Source organism: Ambystoma mexicanum, chromosome 5q (assembly GCF_040938575.1).
Source record: "Ambystoma mexicanum isolate Mex_15411 chromosome 5q, UKY_AmexF1_1, whole genome shotgun sequence".
Taxonomy (NCBI): Eukaryota; Metazoa; Chordata; class Amphibia; order Caudata; family Ambystomatidae; genus Ambystoma; species Ambystoma mexicanum.
Window position 1 is genome coordinate 1,314,038,978 of NC_090933.1, and position 12,314 is coordinate 1,314,051,291.

The 12,314-nt window shown below is 47.9% G+C and overlaps 1 long non-coding RNA gene and 1 pseudogene across 1 annotated transcript in view; one reads left to right on the forward strand and one right to left on the reverse strand.

Annotated features, from left to right (window-relative positions):
- LOC138498400 (zinc finger protein 850-like) overlaps window positions 1-12,314 on the reverse strand; it is a 272,974-nt pseudogene that overhangs the window by 64,339 nt on the left and 196,321 nt on the right.
- Window positions 8,951-12,314, forward strand: part of LOC138498469 (uncharacterized) — a 49,457-nt gene continuing 46,093 nt past the window's right edge. The window contains exon 1 of the long non-coding RNA XR_011278719.1: window positions 8,951-9,054. This is a non-coding gene — a long non-coding RNA (uncharacterized lncRNA). The remainder of the gene's footprint in view (window positions 9,055-12,314) is intronic.

Here is a 12,314-nt window from a genome sequence, read left to right on the forward strand (position 1 = left end):
GTTTTTCTTATGCTAACCTCTACATGGGGCATTTAGAATTAGAATTTGCATGGCAACATTCATCATTTACAACAACAAACCAAATGACATACTCGGGTTGGTTTATCGACGATATACTTATCATCTGGAATGGCAATCAAGAATCCCTTATGCAATATTAAAATTATCTGAACAACAACTACAATCGCAAATTTACAATACAAGATAGTCCCACAAGATTATGTTTTTTGGACTTGGAACTAGTTGTTAAAAATGACACCATTCAAACGACTGTTTGTTAAACCAACATCAGGCAACAGTATATTACACGCTAAAAGCAATCATCCTAATCACGTCACCAGGAACATTCCATACAGAGAACTTTTGAGGATGAAACGCAACTGTATGCAAAATAATGAATTTGAAAAACATAAAAAAACAATGATCTGTAAATTTGAGAAAGAGTCTATGACAAGCAACTTCTCCAGAAAGCACTTCACAAAACTTCATTTCGAACAAGAACAGACCTTCTTGCAAATAAATCAAAAACATGCCCATCTGAAACTTTCAATAAAGTGAGATTTATTACCACATACAGCTCTGAAACAAATTTAATAAGAAAAATTCTAAGAAAACTGGTCTATCCTCAAATTGGATCAAGACTGTGTACCTTTTCTTGACAACACACCATGATTACTATTCGCAAGGCCAAGCATCTCATAAGTCATCACAGTTCATGCCACAGAAGCAAAAGCCCGGTCTCCCACAAATGTGGAATCAATCAACTCTCCAAGGCAATTACAAATGCGGGAAATGCAACTTATGTCAATATTCAGACAATGGGAAAAAGCAAATTCAACTCCATAACCGGACATCACGTTGAATTTCTCACTTCATTAACGGCAACACTAAATTTGTTATTTAAGGAATACAATGGGGGTCATTACGACCCAAGCGCAAAGGGATACCGTGTAACGTTAATGACACTGGTGCCGGTAATCCCTTTGCGCCCTATTCCGAGGTCCCTTTGCGGGTCCTTCCTTAACGCCTGGTTTTAGCAGGCGTTAAGGACGGGACCCGCAAAGGGACTTCAGAGCTAATAACGGTATCGTAAGTTACGGTACCATTATTAGCACCCTCCTCATTCCCATTGAACCTATGGGGGCTCAAATGGGAATGGGGAATGGTATTTTCTATGGGGACTTACCGGTCCCGCAAAGGTCGGACTAGACCGGTAAGTCCCCATTGAACCAGGGCAGACACGGTACCGGTAATGGTGCTAGTCATGGCGCTAATAGCACCATGACTAGCACCAACCTCGGAATGAGGCCTGATGTATTTTTGTTCCAGGATTTACATAGGAAGCACCATCCGTCCACACAAAACAAGAATTTCTGAACACGTTCGGTCTATGAAGAACAAGGGTCTAAAATACCCCCTGGACTACCATTTCCAGAGTGAACACAGCATGAACTTCATTGACAATGTCAAATATTTTGCATTGAAAGTATAAACGTGCCTCCAAGGGGAGGCATCAGGGAAAAGCTCCTCAGATGCAAAGAAGTATTTTGGATAAATATATTAGATACTTGTCAATTAGGCTTCAATTTTGGCCTCAGAGATGAGCCATTATCTATGATTAACGTATTGTATTCTTTATCAATTATGATTACACTAATCTGATATATGTCTATTCAATCTGAACCTGCCCCATGCATCCAATCTACAATCCTTTAGTTCTGTATTTAAACACAATTCTGATGTTGTTTACGGTACTAGAACAAGCATTGCAGTATAATAGAACACACGTAATGTTTATTCCGCACAATCCAATTATTTAATCTAAAAGAAACCATTTTGGTACAATTTAAGAAACTGCCCTTTCAATACATGCTAGAAACTGGAAGCTCAATAGTTGGAAATAGCCCAAAATGTCTGACATTTTTTTTTTTTTTTTTTTAAACACCCCCTTTACGCCACATAGAAATCTGGGGGTGGTATGGGATATTATAGTAATATGGGAGGGTTGCGGGGGGAGACCCCCCGCATATCTACGTGGTGTAAAGGGGGTTTAATAAAAATAAAAAAGTCGGCATTTTCAGCCATCGCAATTATATGTGGTTGCAGTGATCACATAGATCCCAATAGTTTATATCTGAAAAAGATATACGGGGACCTAAGAATACTTGACCAAAGCAAGATGGCAGCTTAGTGCAGTCATATACGTGCAGTCATATACGTGATGATGACATGGTCGCATATAATCAACACGTCATCATGCTGCTTCAAATAGCGGCCATTTTGTTGAATCTGGGGAAACCCGCGAATATCTAATTTGTTAAGAAACTTTCCACTCGTTTTTTAACCAAAGCTAGTTAAAGTATTTCTCTATGACATCAAAATATGTCTTCAACAACAATAGTAAAACAGCGTAAATTGTATTCATAGGCACAAGCTTGCATAGGAATTACACTGCGCACACACCAACAGGGATTAAGGGGTTGAAGGTAGTCACCCTACCCATTCCTTGGCTGATCATGATTGGTGTAGTTCTGGCCAAGGCTACTCCACTGGCCTTCGGAGCAGCAGTCTTCAAACTGGGGGGCTGGCCCCCGGGGAGGCCAAGGGAGGCCCCAGACTCTTTAAAAAGGGATTAAGATGACTGGTTTAATAGAAAAAAGGGATTAAGGGACTGCTTTTAATGGAAACTATAAACAGTAAAAAATCTGCTTATATTTTTAAAGAGCCTGTGGGCCGGCCCCCTGGACATCCTTTGGTCCCCCAGGCGGCTGGGGCAACTGTTATGTGTGGACCCAGAAACAATATTTTTACTCAAGGAGTGTGGGGAGGGGCTCAGTATGGAAAGGTTTGAAAACCACTGTACTAGAGTGATGGGATTGGGAAAGGACGCCTAATCTTTCACACTTAAGTTGTTCTTTCTTCACAGGAACAGTTTACTCATATGTTGGCTTTGCAACTACTTGTTTCTTCACTTTAAAGACTTGTGACTCACTACAAAAGATATTCTTGGAACCCAAGAGCATTGGGTCAACTTACGTTAACAGGCAAAGACTAAGTCTTAGAGGGCTTATTCCATAAGAAGGAAAGAGAAAAGAGGTTTTAATTGGGAAGAAATAAAATTCTGATAGGTCTCTAGAGGATGCACCGACAGAATGAGGTGGAGGATGCACAGACAGCATGAGGTAGAGGATGCACAGACAGCATGAGGTGGAGGATGCACCGACAGCATGAGGTGGAGGATGCACCGACAGCATGAGGTGGAGGATGCACCGACAGCATGAGGTGGAGGATGCACCGACAGCATGAGGTAGAGGATGCACAGACAGCATGAGGTAGAGGATGCACAGACAGCATGAGGTAGAGGATGCACAGACAGCATGAGGTAGAGGATGCACAGACAGCATGAGGTAGAGGATGCACGGATATAATGAGGAAGAGCATTGCAAAGATAAGCTGCAAGAAGAGGAAAAGAACGGAACAGAGAAGCACAGGGCGGCTGAGGAACGTCAAGAAGGACAATGAGAGGACAGAAATCAGCAGCCATTTTAAGCAAAGTTCCCAAGATAGCAACACATTTTCCATAATAAAAATCTGGATTTCCTCTCTTTGGAACAAGTAGGGTTACCTGCCTTTGCTGCTCACTTTCACATGTAATTGATGGCATCAAGATTTACAGTGAGGCGAGTGCAGGTATGTGTAAGAGAGAGATTATTACTGAAAACAAAAATGTATTGGTTCTAAAATATCCTCGTTCCCCCCCAAGCAGGGGGTCACATAACAACAAGGTCAGGTTACTCTGGCCTAAAACCAAGACTCAATATGGTCTCAATCACTCACCCCTCCTGCCAGGATGGTGCAATATCAGGATTTTAGACCACTTGCATAGCACGTCATGCAGAGCTCGATACGTGTTATGACTGAATCATGCTGCTGTTAGCAACAGTATCTGCAGGGTGTGAGCCGTGAGGACTTGATGAAGACCTAGGCCCAGTTGATGGAGCCACATCTTGAAGTTTCCCTCCCAGGGCAACGTGTGGGAGAGTGCTTCAAAGTGGGTCTTCATCAGGAATGCACACGAGATGCTAGCCAATAGGGGATCCCGACACCTAACAATGCCAGTTGGTCATTATATCCCATAACTGAAGACAAGAAGTTAATAAATAAGGGATACAGATGATTTCGGAGCCTGCAATACTCGGATCACCTGACTTGCTAAACGTTCACGAACGTGTGCAAGTGGGCATGCCACTGTCCTTGACTCACCTCCCTTCACAAGCGCAAGAGCGTCTTTTTCAATCACCTCATGTGACCCCCTATAGCGGGTGGGCAGGCACGGGGAGTGTGCGCCTGTCATACTTCTGCACTCCATTCCATCCTTTCCATTGACTCTACCTCATGCTTCCAATTCCCCTCCAGAACGCTCACTCTTTCATGCCTAGACACAAAACAACACCCAGATAGATGGCCAAGATGCCATAATCACCTACCATAGTGCAGATCTGGCGTTCTGTTTCATTCAGCCTCTCCTGATTAAGGCTTCCATCAATCTCTTGCTCCCCAGGTGATCAGCAAAGAGAACAACCAATACTAGGTATAGCTACCAATGTGCTTATTTAACTCACTTGTACAAGTCCACTTCTTCACCCCCATAGCAAAGTTCTGTGATCCACCATACAGGTTCAATAGCCAATTAATAGGACAGCCGAGGAATGTATTAACATAACATAAAAAAGTGTATTTGTACAATGCAGCTCCCCCCCAGTGGTGAATTTTGGTGTTATAGACAGAAGCTAACAGATGTTTGTTGTTACACAACTCAGTGTTACTCATTCTGTTAATCTTGAATCGATGAAGGGTTCTGTGGACCAGTGACTATGAGGTCACACACATGGATCCTTCTAGAGAATGCATTTGTCCACTGAGCCACAGACATGGAGCCTAAACCTGGATCTGGACACCACTACAAGGATGAGGCAGGAATGGAGACAAGACAGGAGAGAAGGGGGCATAAAGGGTCCAGGAACGCAGGGTGGGAGACAGGTTATCTCAGAAGCATAGAGCAACCAGTGCAGATAAACAAACTACAGCAGTTATTTACCTTTCAGTGCATGTGCTTCTTACGTTGTGCAGAGTAGGATGACACAATAGTGTGTTTAGATCTAGAAATGAAAGACATTCTTACATTAAATACTAAAAACACAAGACATCTCCTGTCCCCGCCCAGTAATGCATCCTCCATCACGTATTCAGAAGACAGGATTAACTGAAGGTTTATGAAGAACAAGCAGAGCAACTTAACACGTGGCCAAAAAAGAGGATCGCTTTCTCACCATGAGGAGTGAATAAGTCGCTGGTCACTCACCCACAGCAAATTATTCCCCCATTATTCCTTAAAAAAGATTGTGAGGGATTCAGTGGTCAGTGTAAAAGAAAGTGTGTGGAACTATGTTCCCCCACCCTGCACCCATTTCGGCCCACTCCCACATTCTCATAGGTCCTTCCTGTCATCCACTGCACCCTGCAACATTGTGTTTTACAACAGTTCTACTAAAACTGAAGAAAACACGACCAAAGAAAATTGATGACCACCAGTAGTGGGTCATTGTGCCATTCAGCATGCACCTTCATGCAGCCTCCCCTTCACTGGTCACACCTCTTAAAGAACATGCCTACACGCCTACACACACACACGCCTACACGCCTACACACACACACACACAAACACACACACTCCTAGAACCATTCATATGCAGATCCAGATCATTGTCAAACTGGGCTTTACAGTCTATTGAAATAAATGATACCTTTCAAACACGTGAGAGATATCACGAGTAGTGCAATGTTACACTGGCTTGATATCGGGAATGCCCAGGTTCGAGTCGCCAGTAGGGATGAATTTGAAAACAAAGTATTCTTTTTTTTAAAAGTTGCCGTCCTGGAACAGTATTGATTGTTTATTTGTATAGCGCCTATACACATGAGTTTCAAAGCACTTCAAGAAAGGGAAGGGAGAATACAATAACATTCTTACAAGGCCTTGATACATTAAGAATGGAAATTAACTATTGTACTAGGCCTGACAACTTTTCAGATAGTGCAAGAGCATTGACAATGATTAAAAGGAGTGGAGAGAGGGGGAGGAAGGAGATGAGGCAGACAAGAGGCTATCGTACTAGGCCTGACGACATTTCTGGTAGTGCAGGGGATGGACAATAGGTGAGGGAAGGGGGGGGTGGAGGGAGGAAGGAGAGGAGCATAACAAGCGACTATCTTACTAGGCCTGACAACATTTCTGATAGATTAAATGCATAGAATATAGTGAGGAGAGAGGGGAAAAAGAAAACAGAGAGAAGACTGAGAACAGTGCGTGTAGTGAAAGAGAAGAAGCAACGCCAACAAAATACAGTGTTATAGAGCACTTAAACAGATGGAGAGAGCACATCCAAAGATGCAGAGGTCAATACTGAACACCTTATGTTACAAGAGATCAGCAAATGCAAGCCAGTATTCAAGTGGTAGATGGGCACAACATGATTCAGGGCCACCATGATTACGTGATACTTAAATAAAGTCCAGCGTGAGAATGATGGGATTCAAGATGGGTTAACCAACATGAGTCACATGAGTCAAAAAGTCAATTCCAAAGCATCAGCAACAAGGCGGTGATGGTATCAGCATAAAATGTCAAACAAACTCAGACATTGGGCAGGGAGGGATTGTTCATGCAGAAGGGGGTTAGCAGGAGAGGGAAGCCTTGAGAAGCTGGACAGCAAGATACAGGATTCAGGCAGCACATGCATACGACGGTGGGGGTCAGCTAAAAACAAGAGTCAGGCATAAAGGCAGTACATGCATACAACAGGGAGCGTGGCTAAAAACAAGAGTCATGCATACAGCATACAGGCAGCACATGCATACAACGGGGGGGGCTGGGGTGTCGGTGGCTAAAAACAAGAGTCAGGCAGCTTCACAGTAGCGGACAGGGAGCAGACTGAGGCGCAGGAAGTGGGCCTTTATTGTTGGGGCCGGCTAAAGCCTACCAGTCCCCAATTGGTGGAATAAAGGCAGTGTGGGGACTCCGTCCCGCGAGATCGCTACCCTGTGATATGATATGATATTTTATTTGTATTGCGCTCGTACACAAGTGTTTCAGAGCGCGATTAGGCAAGGGAGGGGAACATGGGAGAACATAACACAACAATCTTACTAGGTCCAGTGACATTGAGAACGCGCAAGTGCATGGGAAAGGGAAAAAGTGCCTGGAAGGGGGAGAGTGAAAGGTGCATAGCAGAGGAGAGCAGAATAAATAATAAATAGAACATTGAGGCAATAAACAGTGGTAGTGCAGCCGGCAAGTGGCAAGTGCTGTGTTTAAGGCAGCAGACTGGGTAGCCTGATAAGTGCAGAAAAAGAAAAAAAGAAAAAGGGGGGGCTGTATGGGTACAGATACAGTCCCCAGTGCAAGGGGTGGCCGGGAGGCAGTGCAGGAGGGTGGAAGGGTGAGCAGGTACCTGGGCCCAGGGGACAGAGGGTGGCCAGGTGCACAGTGCCAAGAGAGAGCAGATCAGCAGGGGGTGGGGGGCGAAGGCAGAAGCAAAGAGGAAGGTCTTGAGGTGCTTCCGAAACCGGAGATGGAACCGAGATCTCAGGAGTGGAAAAGACAGAACGTTGCCGGAGGCTGCAGGAGTCAGTCAGACTCGGCGCTCCTCCTGACCGAGGATCACAGTAATTGTTGGGCCTACTCAATGAGGCCCCAGTCAGCCAGAGCGTAATAATACCAAGGCTGAGGGCAGCCTCCTGGGTGCTCTGGTTGTCACGTGTGTGAATGATTACACACTCTGATGCAGAGAAGCCAACTGCATTACTTGGACAGCTCCAACAGCGAGTACCTGCAGCTCTGCCCCTGGACTTACTCCCAGTTTCCATGTTACAGAAGGTGTCTAAATAAAAACCCTATGAAACCTAAACAGTGTTGCGTCATTTGTCCAGGGCACCACAGGCAGTGTTGGCCAATGTGGAGCTCTTAGGAAGGGCTAAAGCCTGCAAAGACAATGCTGGTCATCTTAAAGTTGCGGTAATTGGTATCCACACGTGAATTAGTAGAGGACCTCCGGATCCTCCAATGGATGTGGGCAGAAAGATGGCACAGCATGCAGCACGGCGTGCACACAGGAGATTAAATAAATGATGCCACAGGAAATGCGCAAATAATTGTTTTGTTTTCTTTTTGCACATCGTTGAAGAGGAACGATTTTAGGGTTGCACGGAGCACTTCGCGGTTACACACACCTCAAACCATGAAGGAGTCACAGCGCTGCCTCCAGGACTGGGCTGCATACAGCAAGGGGACGCTGAAGGTTTAGGCCGAAAAGTAGGGGCTACTAGGGGGACGTCGTACTCGTTAGTTCCCGCCCACTTCCACCGCAGGATGTATTTCACATTTGAAATGGACCCCACGCACCGCTCCGGAATTCGAAGAGCGACTGCAAATGGGTGGGACAAAGGACTTGCAGTACAAAGCCGAAGAACAGACATGCGCAGTGCTGAGAGAGTGCATTCCTCTGAGCATGCGCAGTGCTGAGATACGAGTCTTCAGAGCATGCGTATTGCTGAGATACTTATCCTCGGACTATGCGCAGTAAATGCACGATGAGCCGGTCATGCGTACATTGTGGAACAAGCTGCACATGCTCAATGAATCCATGCACCACTTCTCACGCAGAGGCGTAAACATGCCGCGTGCTGAGAGAGTAGCCCCAAAGTAGGCGCAGGAAAAGGAACCAACTGCGCATGCTCAAGGATCGCAGATACCCGAAGTTGTGTAAACATGCGCGCGCCGTGAGTGAATCACCAAAGTATGCGCGGGAAAAGGAATTTGAGACGCGCATGCGGACATTTCGGAACGTGTTCAGGATCTGCGTCCTGCGCAGGGGTGTAAACATGCAGAGAAATGAGACACTATTCACTGGAGAATGCGCAGAAATAAGGATAACAAGGGCGAGAGCTTGCTTTAATTCTAGTCCCTTAACCCGCATCTGCAGGCGACCTTACAAGGTGTTCATGTGTCAGCTATTCCGCTCAATTCCTTCATATTGCAGTGCGTGCATGCATCATGCACTATTGCTCCTGTGCATCCTGTGTTGCCCCTGCTGGGCCTCTCAGTTCATGTTACAGCCTCCAGCTCTTTACTGCTCTGCTGCCTTTACTTGCTAGTTAATGCCAGAGCCTCTTGCAAATTAATCCCAGAGCCTCTTGCTAGTTATTGCCAGAGCCTCTTGCTAGTTAATCCCAGAGCCTCTTGCTAGTTATTGCAAGAGCCTCTTGCTAGTTATTGCCAGAGCCTCTTGCTAGTTAATCCCAGAGCCTCTTGCTAGTTATTGCAAGAGCCTCTTGCTAGTTATTGCCAGAGCCTCTTGCTAGTTATTGCCAGAGCCTCTTGCTAGTTAATCCCAGAGCCTCTTGCTAGTTATTCCCAGAGCCTCTTGCTAGTTAATCCCAGATCCTCTTGCTAGTTATTGCCAGAGCCTGTTCTCCTTATCATAATCGCTTGTACCACTTCTATTGCTCCAAATCCGCAGATATTGTAAAACTGCAACTGTTTGTCTGTAACACTTTGCATCATGTTGTCTTGTATTTAGTATCTTCACATTGCAGTGCACGCACGCCAATGACCAGCTCATCCTTAACCACTTGCTCATCCATCAGACACACACCCTCTTGCACCCCGGGGCTCAACCTTTCAATGCTTACCTCCAGATCTCTGATGTCCCTTCAACACTCACACCTCACTTATCTTCTTATACCCATAAACACACAACACCGCTGTTAGCGGGCGATCCCGCCGCCCCCGTGAGCCCCCCACCCCCGTGTACACAGAGACACACGGAGACCGATGCTGTTCGTGTGGGCTCCCCGGTGGCTCTGCTGCCGCCGGGCGACGCCCCTTTATTTATATGGCGCGCGACGGAGTGGACGTCACTCCGTCGCGTGCTTGCCCTTAAAGGGGCCACGCCACACTCCTCCTTTTCCATAACAACAAACACAAAGGAGGATACAATCGTTCTACTTTCTACAGCACTCAAAACTTACTAATCACTACTTTGCAGCATGCACATTAGGAATCCCCCATTTATTAGCAACCACCCTGGATCCCCCAGCGGTGCCTTCACACGGTCCGGCGACCCATCGCCACCATGACCCCAGATCAGTCCGTCACATAGTCACTCATGTGGGCAGGTTTCCCACGCCCTGTTCTCAGGGGGTACCTCCTGCCACTGTCCCTTACCGGAGTACTTGAGTCGGTTCTTCCGCGAACAGGCGAGTCCATGGTGGGGACATCTCCCCCACTCTCGTCGGGTAGTTCTTCGCCAGCCTCTCCTCGATTCGCTCCTGGTTCACCCAGTCTCCTAAAGAAACTGGCATTTCTGGTCACCGACGATGTCCCATCTGATGCAGTCACCATAGACCCCTTCACCGCTACAACATCCAGGGGGGCGGGCTCATATGTGAGGGAGAGCTTGCCCTGCGGATGACGGTTCCTCACTAATACCTCATCCCCTGGGGCAATGTCGGGCGGCCTCAGTCCTCTTCTCATGTTCTCCGCCCGAGTTCTTGCCAGCCGATCTTCCTCCACCTGCTCATTGTCAATGATGGCGGGCTCTCGGGCCCCTACCTCAGGTACGACATCCCGGGGGCACCTCTGGAAGAGGGCCTCCGCCGGTGCTACCCCCGTCGATGAATGGGGAGTGGTTCTGTATCCCCGTAGGAACACATACAGGGCCCTCTGCAGACATTCACCCTTGCCTTGGGCGATCCGGAACACCTTGTTAAGGGTGCGCATCATGCGCTCAGCCTCCCCGTTTGCCCGGGGCCAGAGGGGTGTGACCTTCCTGTGCTGAATGCCATAGTTCTTTAAAAGTTCAGCAAAACTCTCACCCTGATACGGTGCTCCATTGTCAGTGCACACAACCGATGGAAGGCCATGGGTGGCGAAGATCTTTTCCACGGCGATCACCACGTCACCAAACGCCAGCGACTCTACAAATTCCACCTCCGGGTATCGCGACCACTCGTCGACCATCACCAGGAAGTGCGTCCCTCTAGATGTAGAGCCGAAGTCCGCATGCACTACTTCCCATGGCTTGGTTCCCCTAGGCATTGTCTCAATGGATGGATCCCGCTGGGCTGGGGATGCGGCCTGACACCACAGACACGAGGCCACAAACTCTTCTACCCTCCGCTCTAGCTCCGGGAACCACACCTTCTGGCGAAGCCTAGCCTTTGTTTTGGGCGTCCCTTGATGGCCCTGGTGGGCGAGAGCGATTATCTGTGGGATCTTCGTCTGTGGCACCACTATTCTGTCGCCTCTCAGCAGGAGTCCCGATTCCGAGAATGCAAGCTCTTCCCGCACCTTCCAGAGCTGTTCCAGTGCCACTCTGGCTTCGCATGTTCGACGGTCAAGCGCTTCCAGCACCGTCTTCCACGCACCTTGTTGCATGGCCAGTCTGAGAATGGCGAAGCACTCGCCATCCTTCGATGCCAGCTCCAGCTCTTCCACCTGCACGGAGTTGGGGGTGGCAGACTCAACGACGAGACGAATGTATTCATCAGCCTCCTCCGCGGACACAGACGCCCATGCATCCCCACATGGGTGACGTGACAGATAGTCTGCAGCGTTGCTTACCGCAGGCCGATACACCAGCGACACGCCGTATTCAAGCAGGGCAAGCATCCAGCGCTCTATCCTTACTGGTGGTCTGGAGGAGGAGCCCGCCATGATGGGTAGCAGTGGTTTGTGGTCAGTGATAACAGTCACAGGACGCCCTAAAATGTATAGGCGAAAATGCCTGCAACCCCACAATACTGCCAGGGCCTCCCTCTCGATTTGCGAGTAGCGTTGTTCAGTATCCGAGAGTGCCTTGCTCGCATAGGCTATTGGCCGAACTTCCTGCTCGCGCCCCACTTGAGTGAGAACCGCCCCCAGACCATAGGGACTGGCGTCCACGATGATTTCCGTCTGCAGGCTAGGGTCAAAGAACGGATCATCTGCGCAATGCGAAAATGTTGCCACCTGTCCCAGGGATGGATCCGACCTCGTCGCCATTGTTAGCGGGCGATCCCGCCGCCCCCGTGAGCCCCCCACCCCCGTGTACACAGAGACACACGGAGACCGATGCTGTTCGTGTGGGCTCCCCGGTGGCTCTGCTGCCGCCGGGCGACGCCCCTTTATTTATATGGCGCGCGACGGAGTGGACGTCACTCCGTCGCGTGCTTGCCCTTAAAGGGGCCACGCCACAACCGCTCTCTCATAATCA